General features: G+C 42.5%; 1 protein-coding gene across 6 annotated transcripts in view; it reads left to right on the top strand.

Moving 5' to 3' along the window:
* LOC147016671 (uncharacterized) overlaps window positions 1-16,858 on the top strand; it is a 151,142-nt gene continuing 134,284 nt past the window's right edge. For 3 of the 6 annotated variants that reach the window (XM_085845566.1, XM_085845568.1, XM_085845563.1), the window contains exon 1: window positions 2-240. The gene's annotated coding sequence lies outside the window, so the exon portion shown is untranslated. Of the gene's footprint in view, window positions 241-16,858 lie in introns of all 6 variants that reach the window. The other 3 variants (XM_085845569.1, XM_085845567.1, XM_085845564.1) reach the window with 3 other exon arrangements.

Here is a 16,858-nt window from a genome sequence, read left to right as displayed (position 1 = left end):
CAAGTCAGGCCACCTTTCCGCCCGCAAGGCGTCTCTCGTCTCAAAAGTGGGAACGGCGCCAGTACCGAAGAGCCAGTGGCTCATGGCGCCCGCCCGGCGGCCTCGTTGAGGCGACCGAAGGGAGACTTTCGAGATCATTCCGAATAAACCCATGATGATCTGTGATCTTCGGCCCGAGGGATAAAGTTCACAGCGTCGCTTGACCTTCTGGGTGAAAAGCGGGTCTGTCGATAAGCAGAGGTGAGACCGTCCGGGCGATGTCCTTGCGACCGCCACGCCGCGCCCACACAAAGGCCTTTGTTGGTCTGATGGCGGCGCTGCCACCTCGATGGCTTACTCACTTTGAGAGCCGTTCCTTGCTTACCAGAGTTTTAAATGGCATCACCCACACCATGTGTCTAATGTTCGACCTGTTTAAATTACTCGTGTGTCTTCGTCGTCCCTTCAGAACCACGCTCTTGGCACTGATCCATTACAGGCCTTCTGCATCCAGCATTGCATCGCACTCACACTCTATCATCCCCATCCACCATGACGTGCAAAAGCTTTATTTCTTTTACAAGCACGATTGACTCTCAAGAAGGAATTGTACATTTCTTTCATAGGTCTTGTAGTCCTTGTGAACGGTCACCACCCACCCCCTCTTCATGGTCGAACTGCGCTTCCACATTGCTGTAATCACATTTCATATTTGCATGTGTGACCCGAACACCTGAACAGGCATGTGTGGCCCGAACGCCGTTACTTGTGCTCAGTACCCGGAGACCCCGGGCCGTCGTTTTTTGAAGGCCTGTGGCTCGAGATTACCGAAGTTCCCCTTCTTCTTTGAGTCGTGCAGGAAGGCGACCTGGCTTTGCAATAATGTCCGACACCAGGCCACCTCACAAAAGGGGCTTTCCAAAAAAAACAGATGGGAGCAATGGGTCACGTTTGCAATGAATTGGGCTCGCATGAAGGTCACACAGGTGTGAAGCCCCACCTCGAGAGGTCGGGGTGCCATACTGCCATCCATGCTGGTTGTTCAGGAAAGTTTGAGAAAATTGTGCAACTCCACGTTTTCAAGGTTGAGGGCACTGTATGTAGTACAGCATTGGTCATGCGACTCGATTTTGAGCTGAAAAATCCATATTTCGTTGATTGTACCTTCAAAACCTGAATTCCATTTCGATCGCATCAATTTATTGCAAAATAAAATAATGAATTTTGTTGCAACACTTACTGGTTTGACAATAGCATGGATAACGATCAACTGAGGTGGGCTGAAGGTGGCGTGGCCCTGGTGATAAAGATCCAGATGATTCCTTTCACACACAAACATTTGTTTATTAATTTATTTATTGTGATTAAACCTTTTTGTTTTCAGATGGTGAAATCTTTCATCCACGTTTACATAAAATAATGTTGGATGTTAATAAATCGTAATGTTTCATTGCTGTTTGCAGCTAATTCGTCGGACGTTCGCCATAGATGAATACATAAGTACACAGAGAGAGGCCGAGTGTTGGTCAACTATAGTCTTCGTTGCAGCTGGGGATGATTGATCAGGTCGGAGCTGATTGGTAGTTCCCACTATTTATGGTTGATGGACATGAATTGTGTATATATATATATATATATATATATATATATATATACATATGTATATATATATATATATACATATGTATATATATATATACATATGTATATATATATATATATATATATACATATGTATATATATATATATATATATATACATATGTATATATATATATATATATATATATATATATATATATATATATATATATATATACATATGTATATATATATATATATACATATGTATATATATATATACATATGTATATATTGTGACGTCCACGGGACTTGAACAGTCCCGCCAACGTAGAATGAGCCGAAACGATGGAGGCGATTTATTTGTTTATAACCCAAACATGGCGGTTATAATCGCTCTACCGCAAACGGGACGAGGAAGGTGGCACAAGTCACTTTTCACTGAGTTGATGATGTTTATTTGTTTTTATAATTACCAGAAATAACAAGACTCGGCAAGAAGAGGGATCCGGGGCGATTCGACGGGATGGTGTTGGATCGGGCGTGGGGAAAAACACAGACAATTCCAATGAATATACAGTTCTCAATCCCTCTAAGGCGCCAAGCACACACACACACACACACACACACACACACACACACACACACACACACACACACACACACACACACACACACACACACACACACACACACACACACACAACGTAGCTATCTCTGGTGGTCAGGCTGGACCGTGGTGTGGACGCAACTGTCCCTGGATCGGCGCCGGACGAGCCGGCCTTGCTCTCGCCAGGGGGGGGGCAGGAGAAACCGCGGTGCTGTCGACCTCCTGGTCTTGGCCCAAGTCCGCCCACAGCCGCCAGGGAACCAGCTCCCGCGCCAAGCCGCGAGCAGGAGAGGGAGGCAGGTCCGCCCGCTGCCCGACCCCGTACTCCGAGTCAGCAGAACCCCAGAGCCAACCGAGGCGAGGCTCGGCAAGGCTCCCAGACACGATCAAGAGCACGATCGACTCAGCCCAGCAACCAGGACGCTTTCTGCCGCCACAGGTTCCACACCAAAAAAACACGATCGTTCTGGTTGTAATCTTCTTCTTCTGCCTTTTCGACCCCGAACAGAACCTTCTTATCCTTCGTCCTCGTCACTCCCAATCGAGCCATTTATTGGCCCACCGCCATCGCCTTCCGCCAATCGTGATCACGGGGCGGAGCCATCCGCTGCACTGTCCTGTGACGTCACGGCCAGTCTTCAGAGAATACCAAAAGGGGTTTACGCAGACACACTTACCCTATCCCGTGTCCCTATCTAATTACGTGACATTTATCATTTCCCCCTTGAAGAAATGAACATTTACTAGACAACTTATCACCACTGAATCGCTACTTATTACATCGAGATCCTGGTAAACTCGAACAGCATGGCATACCTAATTAAACATCCTAATTACCCTTTGAATGCATACCCCCCCTCAAACGTAACAATATATATATATATATATATATATATATATATATATATATATATATATATTATTCAAGCTGATCTCTATGTTGTGATTTTTTTTGTTGATGCACCAAAAACGGGTTGTGTTCTCTGTGACCATGGCAGTGTTGCACAGTGATGTAGTTTCCTCATTTCACAACTTGTATCTGATGTCAGCTGAGATTTTGCACAAGTATTAAAAAAGAAAGAAAGAGAGACTCAGGATTTTAATGTATGAGTAATTAGAGCAGTGGGTAAGATGGATCGAGGAGAAATCTGGATTCTATGGAGTTTAAAGCTCTCGACGTTATTGGCATCTCCCACAATGAGGTCGCAATACGTGGTCCGTTTCTCTCACGTTGTAAACAGGAAGGGGGCGACTTTTAAAAATATTAAATAAAAAAATATTTTTTTTTCTTTATACAAACTCATCCCATCCACCATCCCATCCACTTTATACAAACTCATCTCAGCCCTCAGACCCTAACAGCTCCCCCAAAGTGCATGCGTGCTAGCCCAGTTAAACTCGGACACTTCCGGTTCTGGGTTTACAGCAATGGAAGGTCTCTCTCAGGGGTCTCTGCAGACTTTCTCAAAGCTAAATTTCCGGTTGTTATTTGTCCCTTTTTAACTTTATTTTCTCACCTACATGTTTCTGTGTGTTCCTAGTTCGGTTTTGTTTCAAAAATCGTGCTATTTTGTGAGTTTTCATCGACCTTGTCTAACCGGGTTCCTTGAGGTGTACGATCCATCCTTCCCGTCCAGGTGTATGATAGTTTTTATTTGTATTCAATTCCTATTTCCCCCACTTTCCCAACGCCCCCTATTCCTCCCAGCTAAACGCTCTGTTTCTTGTCTTAAATTCAAAACAAAAAAACTACCTTTCTTTCTCCCTGCACACCCACGAGTCCCGATTCTCATTCTCATTCTCATTCTCATTCTCCTCCTCATTCTCCTTCTCCTTCTCCTGGCACACCATCTTTATTCCACTTGAGCTGACGCATTCTCGGCATTACCTTCACAATTTCTTTCTTCAACCTCGCATTCCCGAATCTTACCTAATCCTCAAAAATCCATCAAAAATTAATAATTTTCCTTGTATCCTTTCAATTTATACACCTCCTGTAACCACGTGTCTCTCCCCACCCTCATTCCTGATACTTTTCATCAACACAGCAGCTTCACTGTGTTTACCGTTCCAAATTCACCATACGCCTCCACGATTTTACTTCAACCTTCCCTTTTCCAAATGTTGCGCAATCCTTATTTAAAATAAATAAATTAATAAATTCACTTTTGATGATGCACCTCCCATAACCACGTGCTTCTCATGAAACCACGTGATCTGTTTCCACCCTCTGCGTTTACCCATCCAAATTCACCATTCACCTCACAATTTTTTTCTTCTATCTTTCCTTTACCTAATCTGATGAAAACTCTCTCTCAAAAAATAAATAAATAATAATAATAATAAAAGGAAAACAATCTCTTGCAATGCTTCATCTTCCTCTTTCACACGTGTGGTACTCATTACTGTATCATTATTCACTATTCTTCTATTTAAACAGAATGCTCTCAATTCGAACTTTCCCTCATACCTTGCCTAAAAAATCCAACTGTTACACTGTTTCTTCTCTCCATTCTCTTAATTCGCCTTTATTGCATCCATCAAGAAATGTCTTTAATCGCATCTCTGACCGAGAAGTAAAAAAAACCCCCAGTTTGCTATGAATGTTTGCTTTCCATCAACCAACCATTCCTTTTTTCCAACTTCAGTGCCAACTCCCCTCTCACCTCTCTCACCCCTCCCTCTCAAAGCAACCATCATACTCTTCTCCCTCCAAGCTTCCCTCTCACCTTTCTTCTTCAACTCTCCCCACTCGCCCTTCTCCCAACATTCACCCCCCTCACTCACCCTTCTCAAAGTTGCCCACCCTCACATCCACAAAATTTCCTCCTTCCCCTACCCTCTCACCTCCATCTCATCACTCCACCTCCTCAAATCCCCAACTGCCTTCTGCCCCCTCTCTTGCCCCCCTCTCCCCCAGCACCATAGACCCTTTTCTCCACCTCATCCGGCCCCCTCCTCAATCTCCCACACTTTCAACAACTCTCCTTACCTCCCCAACTCCTCCCTTGTCCAACCCTCCCCCTCCCCTCCCATCCCCTGCACAAAAAGCCTCCACCCCTCCCTCTTCATTTACAGTGTGGACCTCAAATATCCGGGGCCTTTGCTCAAACCTTACAGATCTTTCCATACAGGTTGCCACTGACAAACCAGACATAATCTGCCTACTAGAAACTTTCCTCCCTCAAGACGTCCCTGACTCCCAAGTATCTCTTCCTGGTTACTCTCTCCTCCAGTATGCCAGACCTGAGCCTCGTCCTGGTGGAGAAGTTGCTCTCCTCATGAAAGACTCTATTCCTCACTCTCCATGCACTGCCCTCACTCCCCCACACCCCCAGGAATACCTCTGGCTACGGCTTCCCTCCACTCCCACCTCATGTTTATATGTGTACTGTACCGTCCACCAAACAGTGATGACTCCATTTACACCTCACTATCCAAAAACATGGACCAACTTCTATCTTCTCATCCAAACTCTCTCTTCCTCAGATTTGGTGACTTCAATTTTCATGCCAGTTGGCTCGGTGTGGGTACCTCTCTCACCTGTCATGGCACTTCAGCAAAAGCTTTCTGCGACCCATTGGGACTGACTCAATCGGTCAATTTCCTGACCCGGATCTCAACCGATGGTACTCTATCTCTTCTAGATCTGATTTTGACAAATTTCCCTGAAAATGTCTGCTGTTCTTCCTCTGCTCCAATTGGTTCTTCTGACCACGTGCTTGTCAAAGTAGACATCTCTCTGGCTGTTATCAGAGAACCGCCTCAGCGCCGTCGTGTCTGGCATTTCACTCAAGCCGATTGGCAGGGTTTCCAAGTAGCCATCAAACTTCTCGACTGGTCTCCCATCGCTACTTTCTCCAACATCAACTCATCCTGGGAATTCTTTCAAAGAAACTTGCTCTCCCTCATGCACAGATTTATCCCCTCTCGTCTTCAGTTGTCCTACCTTTCCTCCCGCCCATGGTTCATTGAAGCTTGTGGCAAGGCAGTTGTCCTGAAACAACTTGCCTTTGCCTCATGGAAAGCAAACCCAACTGAGGGTAATCTCAGTTTCTTCCATACAGCTCGGATACTGCACGTGATACTGCTGATATCCGAGTATCACGTGCGTTGATACGGTTGCATCACAGAAAAAAAATACTAACTATGAGCAAGCAAGCAAGCGAAAGAAAGAAATGGAATTAACAACTCAAACCTGTTTACTCTCCCGATGTGTCTCAGCGACGCCATTACTGAAGTTTGCAGAACCGGTTCATTAAACAAAATGCCGGGTCAAACCAAAGGCGAAACCGCTTAAGAATCAACCCGAAATACGTGTCGCTTGTATCTCATCTCGTTTCACGTCTTGCGAAGGTTTTAAGGGTACTTCCAAAAGAACTGTTGGGCAACGCGGACCTCTTGAGACAAAGTCGCTTTGTTGCAACTGCCACAGAAATTGCCAGCACATGCTGGGTAGCATTTTTGCACAGGCTTTGATGAACTCATCATTTTTTTTTGTCATTCTTAGCTTGCGTTTTACTTTATTTTGGCCCGGTACCTGAACTAAATTTGCCACCATAGCAGTTGCCCAATGCAGTGGGTTGGAAGGGGAAAAAAACAGTGCAAACGGAAGCATAAAAGTCAAAAACTGTTTTAAAAAAAACAGAAAAGAAATATGACTAACTTTCATGGACTGACATGGATGTTACAGGAAAATCGATGTCTGCCATTTCAGACCAGCACCAGAGATTAGTGGACCAGCCATTCGAAGAAGAAAATTACATACATCGAGAAAGAATCACGGACGAATGACTTGCCATAACATAAGGACATTTCTTCACATTAAAGGCAGCGAGGCTGAGCACATAGGGTAATGGAAATGCATTTTGGGAGAGAGAGAAAGTGGCAATGTATCAAAACAAAAACGTTTCTTTTACACAAATAAAACTGCTTGCAGCTGGGAAGATTTGTATTTAAAACTATTAGTGCGGGCCCGTAGGTGCGTGCCCGTAGGTGCGTGCCAGTATGTGCAGCTTCGTTTCTTCGCTCTCGTAAACGACGACTTGATTGGGGAATTGTTTCGATTAGATCGGACCAACCGTATCATAAATGGCCGTAACTTGGGAAACACCTGGGAAACATACTCAGGTCCCCAGCATCAATTGTGATGTCATATCAAACGAAGAAGAATAAGAATTGTGGCACCCCCTCTCTCTCGCCCCCTCTCTCTCGCCCCCTCTCTCTCCCCCCCTCTCTCGCCCCCTCTCGCCCCCCTCTCTCGCCCCCTCTCTCGCCCCCCTCTCTCTCCCCTCTCTCTCCCCCTCTCTCGCCCCTCTCTCTCGCCCCTCTCTCTCGCCCTCTCTCTCCCCCCTCTCTCGCCCCCTCTCTCGCCCCTCTCTCTCGCCCCTCTCTCGCCCCCCTCTCTCTCCCCCTCTCTCTCTCCCCCTCTCTCCCCCCTCTCTCTCCCCCCTCTCTCTCCCCCCTCTCTCTCCCCCTCTCTCTCCCCCCTTTCTCCCCCTTTCTCCCCCCTTTCTCCCCCCTTTCTCCCCCCTTTCTCCCCCTTTCTCCCCCCCTTTCTCCCCCCTTTCTCCCCCCCTCCCCCTCCCCCCCCCCTTTCTCCCCCTTTCTCCCCCCTCCCCCCCTTTCTCCCCCATCTCCCCCATCTCCCCCCTTTCTCCCCCCCCCCCTTTCTCCCCCCTTTCTCCCCCCCATCTCCCCCCCATCTCCCCCCCCATCTCCCCCCCATCTCCCCCTATCTCCCCCTATCTCCCCCTATCTCCCCCTATCTCCCCCCCCATCTCCCCCCCATCTCCCCCCCATCTCCCCCCATCTCCCCCCATCTCCCCCCCATCTCCCCCCATCTCCCCCCCATCTCCCCCCCATCTCCCCCCATCTCCCCCCCATCTCCATCTCCCCCCCATCTCCCCCCATCTCCCCCCCCATCTCCCCCCCCCATCTCCCCCCCATCTCCCCCCCATCTCCCCCCCATCTCCCCCCCCTATCTCCCCCCTATCTCCCCCCCATCTCCCCCCCCATCTCCCCCCTATCTCCCCCCATCTCCCCCCCCCATCTCCCCCCCTATCTCCCCCCTATCTCCCCCCTATCTCCCCCCCCATCTCCCCCCCTATCTCCCCCCCTATCTCCCCCCTATCTCCCCCTATCTCCCCCCCTATCTCCCCCTATCTCCCCCCTATCTCCCCCCTATCTCCCCCTATCTCCCCCCTATCTCCCCCTATCTCCCCCTATCTCCCCCCTATCTCCCCCTATCTCCCCCTATCTCCCCCCTATCTCCCCCCTATCTCCCCCCCCTATCTCCCCCCTATCTCCCCCCCTATCTCCCCCCCTATCTCCCCCCTATCTCCCCCCCCTATCTCCCCCCCTATCTCCCCCCTATCTCCCCCCCCTATCTCCCCCCCTATCTCCCCCCTCTCCCCCCTCTCTCCCCCTCTCTCCCCCTCTCTCTCCCCCTCTCTCTCCCCCTCTCTCTCCCCCTCTCTCCCCCTCTCTCTCCCCCTCTCTCTCACCCCCTCTCTCACCCCCTCTCTCTCACCCCTCTCTCTCCCCCCTCTCTCTCCCCTCTCTCTCCCCCTCTCTCTCCCCCTCTCTCCCCCTCTCTCTCCCCCTCTCTCTCCCCCCTCTCTCCCCCCTCTCTCTCCCCCTCTCTATCCCCCCTCTCTATCCCCCCTCTCTATCCCCCCTCTCTATCCCCCCTCTCTATCCCCCTCTCTATCCCCCCTCTCTATCCCCCCTCTCTATCCCCCCTCTCTATCCCCCTCTCTATCTCCCCCCTCTCTCCCCTCTCCCCCCTCTCCCCTCTCCCCCTCTCCCCTCTCCCCCTCTCACTCCCCCCCTCTCTCTACCCCTCTCTCTGCCCCCTCTCTCTGCCCCCTCTCTCACCCCCATCATCTCTTCCCCCTTCCTCTCTTCCCCCATCCTCTCTTCCCCCTCTTCTCTCGCTCTCTCTTTGTAAATGTACCGTATTCACAAATGTCTACAAAGCACAACAATGAATTCAAACCTTGGGAAAAAAACAGCTTTCAAACCCTTGGGAAACAGCTCTTTCCCTTGGGAAAATTCAAACCACGGGATTAATTAATAATTTGAAAAATTAATTCAAACCTTGGGAAAAAACAGCTTTCAAACCTTGGGAAACAGCTGAAATGGATGAAGAACGATATCAAACCTTGAAAAGGCACATACTCAGGTCCCCAGCGTAGATTGTGACTTCATACCAAACGAAGAAGAAGAAGAATTGTAATGTCAATCGTGCAAAAAAACCCCCCCCAAAAACAAAGTAAATAAACATTAATTGTGACGTCATTTGTGATGTCATAGCACTGTGTCTTGTCATTGGTCGATAAATAAATTGCCGTAACTTGGGAACCACTTGTCCGATTAATATCAAACCTTGAAAAGGCACATCCACGAGTCCCCAGCAATATTCCTGGCAAGTTTCAATCAGATTGGACCCGTGGTTGTCGAGAAACGGCGGTCGCAGACAGACACACAGCGGGCCCGTAGGTGCGTGCCCGTATGTGCAGCTTCGTTCCTTTTGCTCTCGTAAACGACGACTGGATTGGGGGATTGTTTCAATTAGATCGGACCAACCGTATCATAAATGGCCATAACTTGGGAAACACCTGGGAAACATACTCAGCTCCCCAGCGTCAATTGTGACGTCATATAAAACGAAGAAGAAGAAGAATTGACGCCCCTCTCTCTCGCCCCCTCTCTCGCCCCCTCTCGCCCCCCTCTCTTCCCCCTCTCTCCCCCCTCCCTCGCCCCTCTCTCCCCCTAGTCTCACCCCTCCTCTCTCCCCTCCTCTCTCCCCCTCCTCTCTCCCCCTCCTCTCTCCCCCTCCTCTCTCCCCCTCCTCTCTCGCCCTACTCTCACCCCCCACTCACTTCCCCTCTCTCGCTCCCTCCTCTCTCCCTTCCCTCTCACCCCCCTCTCTCGCCCCTCTCTCTGTAAATGTATTCACAAATGTCGACCAAGCACAACAATTAATTCAAACCTTGGGAAAAAACAGCTTTCAAACCCTTCGGAAACAGCTGTTTCCCTTGGGAAAATTCAAACCTTGGGATTAATTAATAATTTGAACAATTCATTCAAACCTTGGGAAAAAAACCAGCTTTCAAACCTCGGGAAACACTTGGGAAACAGCTGAAACGGATGAAGAACGATATCAAACCTTGAAAAGGCACATACTCAGGTCCCCAGCGTCGATTGTGACGTCATACCCAACGAAGAAGAAGAATTATGACGTCAATCGTGCAAACCCCCCCCCCCAAATTTTTTTAAAACATTAATTATGACGTCAATAGTGATGTCATAGCACCGTGTCTTGTCATTGGTCGATAAATAAATTGCCGTAACTTGGGAACTGCTTGTCCGATTTAATATCAAACCTTGAAAAGGCACATCCACGGGTACCCAGAAATATTCCTGGCAAGTTTGAATCAGATCGGACCGGTGGTTGTCGAGAAATGGCGGTCGCAGACAGACACGCAGACAGACAGACACACAGAGATTGCTGGAATTATTGATAGATAAAACTATCTGTATCTCTATATAACAATGACACATTATCCTTGTACTTTGATTTTTAAATTATTATAGTCAGTCATACATTAATGACTTTGACAAGTGAAGAATTGTTCTTCCTATATAAATAGGTTTATCCATTTCAATACTCTCTTTTTTCAAATGAATAGCACAAAAGTTCTCTGAAAACACCTCTGCTCACTCAAAACTTGGTCTATTAATTAATTTGAAGCCTGTTTCCAAGATGGCGCAAGTCTTATGTTTTGTTGATTCCTAACATTTTCCATAGTCTTTCCAAATACAGCTTTTTTCATTAATTTATAAAAGTCCTTCTCAAAATCTGTTTTTGCTTCTGTTCTCCTTTTTGTATTAAATTCAATACACTTCTTTAACCAATGACTTTGTTTAAATTTCAAAATCCTATGAATTTTCCTCACTCTCAACCCAGTAGATAAATATTGTCTCAAGTTCCTTTGATGCAAAACATAACTGTCTTTATCATTTAATGTAGTAAGTAGTTTTTCTGGAGATTTACCTTTTATATTAAATGACTGTTGGTAATCACTTTACCATTCTTTTCTTGGACTTTCTTTATCAGGGGCATAAGGGAGGTCTTTATGTTTGTTATGAAGTTCTTCTGGGTATTTTAAATCAACCTCAAAATAATATCCAATTTCAGCTTCATCCAATTCTTTTTGAGAGGAGACAACAATGTCTTGTAAAACTTTTTCATAATGTTTTTCTTTAACCCATTTTAGTTTTCCAGAAGGCAAAGATTGAGACATAGCCCACCCATACAAATTGTTAGCATCATAATACATCAGGTAAGAGTTGTCCTCATTTTTATTATAATCAGGAAGATATTTGTTATTTGCTTTGGCATCTCTCTTGGAACATACTTGAGATATTCCTCCTCTTTTAGCCTTCTCTAACATTAAAAGCATATATATATATATATATATATATATATATATATATATATATATATATATATATATATATATATATATATATATATATATATATATATACACATCACTGATTAATTCCAAATTCTGTTTTGTCATTTTTAATATAGCACTCCAAGCCAAACCCAGGGCTGTGTAATAGTGAGCGGGGTCTAATCCATAAGAATTTTTATTTTGACAGACTGTTATAAAAGTTTCAAACACATGAGCCAATAACAATACATCAGTTTTGAGATACAAATCATGATATTCTCCAAGATTCTTTATATTAAACTTCTCCCAAACCTTTTTAGATTGTGTATAATCTTTATCGGAAATATGAGTTTTATTCAACTTGCTATAGAAACTTTCCCTTGAAGGAAGTTGTGTTTCTTTAAACATCTCAAATGAATCCATACAGTCATTTGGATGTATTCCCTTTTGTGATAAGAGATCAATCTTTTCTTGATTTGAGAAATGTGATTTAACATTCGGTAAGTTTTTAATATTCGATGTTAAGTTAGATAATGGACTTGCCACAAACTTGTATGTGTCAAGAAATCTGATATGGGTTATTGGGGATGTATGAATTGTTTTTGTGAATGAGATGTATTTTTGATCTATGTTAGGAATGGCAGAAATATCTCTAGATGTCTTTGAAAATTCATTTATAAATAGATGTCTGTCATAGTGAGCGTTGTTGTGAAGAAAGACAGGAATATAGTTTGGGGGCTTGTAATTATGATTACAATGGGAATGAGCTGGACCTCTATATTTTCCAATAAGATGACAATGATCCCTAACTTTGACCTCTCCCTCAATTTTCTCTTCACAAATATGACAGTTACTGTTCTTTCCAAATTCCTTTTTCTCTCCCTTTGTTATTGACATTGGTTTATCGGTTTTAACCATTATTTCTCTTCGTCTCATACAGTCTTTTTCCAATCATCTTACAAACTCCTCTAAAGCATCTTCTCCTCTATAAAGTTCTAACTTGTTGTAGTCATCACCAACAGATGATGTGATATAATAACAGAAACCACAAGGAGTGTGTTTTTGATATTTATTTGTGTATGATTTATTTGGATTTGGAGAAACAGTATCTATCTTTTCAAGGGTACTTTCAAAATCAGCATATATCAGAAACGGATGTTTTATAGATTTGTTAAAATCTTTGAATGACATGTTTGAACCTGCTTTTGGTAAATTGATTACGGTTGATTTATGATTACGACTATTTCAAATGTTGATTTAATCGTTCTTTTGCATGAAAGGAGTTGAGACATCTCTTACAAGGATACGTTTTACATTTTCTCTTGTATAGTTGTGATTTGGTGAATCTTGATAAATTTTTAAATGAAAGCATAATGTGATTTTTCCTTTGAAGTAAAGTAGAGAAGGTCAATGTGTGTTTCATCATTTTGAAAGTTGTTTGAAATTTTTAATATCTGAACTTTGTATCCGTTAATCCATATACATTAACAGATAGATTATTCATTTTCTCTAATTTAGGAATATCTCTCAATGACATTGGAAACTTAAAATCATTAACATTTAATGTATTCTCGTATTTCTTATAATGTTCAACCCTTTCAGGTTTCCATTGTGGAGGATGTAAGTGAGCAAGAACAGACCATAGAAAACATTTATTATCTTTGTTTTGAATATTTACAACCGCTTTCTTTAGTTTTATGTCTTTTGGTAAATCAATATAAGAAGAAGCTTGAGAGGATCTGATTTTAAGATGTGTATCTAAAAAGATTATTTTTGTAATAGCAAATTCACTACCTACTACAGTGTTATCAACATCTTGTTCTTGTCTCTGGAGTTCATTGTAAACATCACATCTTACAAAATCTTGAAATGATGAGATGAACTGAGGGTTTGTCCTCATATCAGGAGTAGTTTCATCACCTTCTCTTACCATATTCAATTTTACTCCCATATAAAACTTTAAAGTTTTCATTTCACTTAATGTGTTTTTAATTATCGTTTCAATACTTTATTTAACCATATCAACAGCTTCAATGATTGAAGATGGTCCAGGGTCTTGAAAGGGAAACAATGTTATTTTTTTATCTGTCCTTTCAATTCCCCATCAGTGTTTTCAATGGAGAATTTAGTGGCACCTTCCCTTTCTTCATTCTTCTTCTGTTTGTGTGATTGAATGTGTCTTATAATGTTTTTTTTAAAAAAGAATATCATCACATCTATCACAATGTTTTGTTTCTTGGTCAAGTGGAGATATTTGTCTGAAAAGATTGAATGTGTGTTTGTTGGATTGAAGGTGTTTTTTTGTAGCATTTATGTTCATGATTACAAACGTTGCAGTGCGTTGTATTCAACATATTTATTCTACAAAACTTTGCTTAAAATAAAATTTTCTTGAAGAAAATTCCGTTTAATATATCAGTGAATCGGTGCTTCAAACCATTTTATCCTCCAACTTTTTTCACTTTATAAATACAATGTATCAAGACACAAAAGACAAGTTTCAATCAATCTCTTCATTTGTAAAAGATACTAAGAAATATGTCGAGCATGCAAAATTGAATAAAGATAAATATAACAACTATTGGATAAAAACAATTATGGTGAATAATATGAGTGCTTCAATTTCCTTCAGTGGAAGGGCTTTTAGTATATCTGGAAGAACATCAATTAAAGTAGCTCCAATAAAAGTTTCTCATCTCCTTCTGACAATATCCGCAGGTTGGTCACCGCAGGTTGGTCGGTGGTCTTTCTGTCTTCTACCGACTCCTCTCCAGCCTTGCCCCCCCTGCTCTCTCTGCGATTTGTCCCAACCACATTTCCACAGGGCGCTCAAGGTCCGCCAACAACCCCCTTCTGGTAAAACTACCAAAATCACGAATCACTGCTCATCTTCACTCTTTCATTCCTCTTTTTTCCCGCCTTTGGAATAAACTTCCTCACTCTATTCTTTCCCATTCTTCCCTTCAGGCTTTCAAAACAGCTGTTCACCACCACCTCTTATCTTCCCCCATCCAAATCCTCGATCTTTTCTACCCCCGATAATCCACCCAAGCCCACTTCCTTCAATTCTCCTGCTTTCCTTCCTGAAAGTCCCTTTAATGTCCATCTTCCCCTCGCCATGTTCCCCGTCCCATCCCCATCCCTCTCCCTTCCACAGTTCACCTGTGTCTGTTCCCCAATGTTTTGTCCCTTCCACTCCCGCCCCTCTTGTCTCATGCCTCCTTGCTGTGAGTTGTGTGTTAGCTCTCATACGAGCCTCGACCAAGGTATACAAAAAAAATAAAAAAAATAAAAATATATATATATATATATATATATATATATTCAAAATTGGAAAAAGCAATGAAACAAGAAAAAGTATCAAAAAAGAAAAATCTCATGGATGAAGCTTTAGAAAGAAAAGATAAGACCATCAGCAATATGCAAGGAGAAATTTGTATTTTTTTCAACAACCCTAAAGATGTAAATCCTGATGAAATAAAGGATGTTAATATATCAGGTGAAATAACATTTCGTTCAATCGTAGTTAAAGACCATTTTAATATTACCTTCAATATAAAATATGTCGAAGTTGAATCTGTTAATGAAAAAAAGTATATAGATATCGATGGTAATGTTTATTATACTAATTAAATATGAGTCATTATTCAAGTGAAGATTTAAAGAATATGAGAGTGATGACCGTATCTCTGTTGGAACAGAAGACAGTTATGATACCGAGAGTTTGTGTTCAAACGATAGTTATGAAAGTGGTTTTATAGATTATTGTGAAAGCACCAATGAAAGTACCGACGATGATACCGAAGATGAATTTATTTGAAGTGAAGTTTTACTTTATAAATATGAATAGTTTCCGAGATTTTGAGCTTCTTGAATTTCCTGATTCTCCACATGACAAATTTGAGAATTGTCCTGCGTGTGAAAGACAGGGATTAAACACAGAGTCAAAAGCTGATAAACAATGTATATTCTGTGATTATCTTCTCATTAATGATGATAAAAAATATAAAAAGGAATATAATTCTTTGAGATTTACACCAAAAATGAATTACTTTACAAGATTGATTCGAGAAATGAATGTAAAGTATGAGGGTGATAATGCACCTTTCCTTACAATGGAAGAAACTGAATGTATTCGAGAAATGTTCAAAGGATTGTTGTTATTTATTATTCACGATTGTCATTTTCAGGGAAATATCAACACAAGCTATTGTATAAATAAAATATTGGATTATCTTGAAATTAAACCTGAACTTAGGATAAAACATTGAGTTTCTAATATAGCCAATAAAAAATTTAATAACCTGTTTTCCAAATATATAAATGAATGATTTTGTGATATTTTTTACCTATTTGGGAAAATAAGATAAAATTTAACAACCATAAAAATCTTCCAAATTCATTAAGATGTCTCATAGTTGGTTCAAGCGGATGTGGAAAAACCTGCTTACTTTTAAAGATGCTCCTTACTCCCAAGTTTTTAGATTATGATAATTTAATAATTTTCACAAGGTCAAGTTTTCAACCTGAGTATCACCGACTCTCACAAGGTTTTAATGCTGGTCTTCAAAAAGAAGATATAATTGGTTTATTTAAACTTCAAAACAAACGTATCACCGACTCTCACAAGGTTTTAATGCTGGTCTTCAAAAAGAAGATATAATTGGTTTATTTAAACTTCAAAACAAACGAAATGATTACAACATTGAAGATATAATGCAATTATTTTGTGATACACAGAGATATAAAAAGAAATCAAAGCCAATAACTTGTATTCTTAGTGATAATACGGATGATATACCTTCTCCCCAAGATTTGGATAGATCAAAAAAGAACCTCGTTATCTTTGATGATTGTGTTAATGAGAGAAACCAAACGGTAATGGATGGCTACGATACAAGAGGGAGACATTCTTCTTGTAATTGTATTTATCTTAGTCAATCATACTTTCAACTTCTTTGTCACTCAATAAGAAACAATGCTCATACAGTACTTTTATTTTATTGGTTCACGAAAAATATAAGTGACCACTATATTCGTTATTGTTGTGTGTCTGTCTGTATGTATGTCTGTCTGTCTGTCCCGAGCATAGCTCCATGGGTTTTGATCCGATCCTGATGAAATTTTAGTGGGAGGTTTATATCTTGATCTTGTTGTGTTTTCCTGAAAATGGGTGTGGTCCACCCATTATGGGCAGAGCCACGCCCAAAACACATGCGTT

The sequence above is a fragment of the Eptatretus burgeri genome, chromosome 11 (genome assembly GCF_056783735.1).
Source record: "Eptatretus burgeri isolate ZD-2024b chromosome 11, Ebu_testis_v1, whole genome shotgun sequence".
In the NCBI taxonomy this organism is placed as follows: domain Eukaryota; kingdom Metazoa; phylum Chordata; class Myxini; order Myxiniformes; family Myxinidae; genus Eptatretus; species Eptatretus burgeri.
This window is presented reverse-complemented; position numbering and strand designations above follow the sequence as displayed.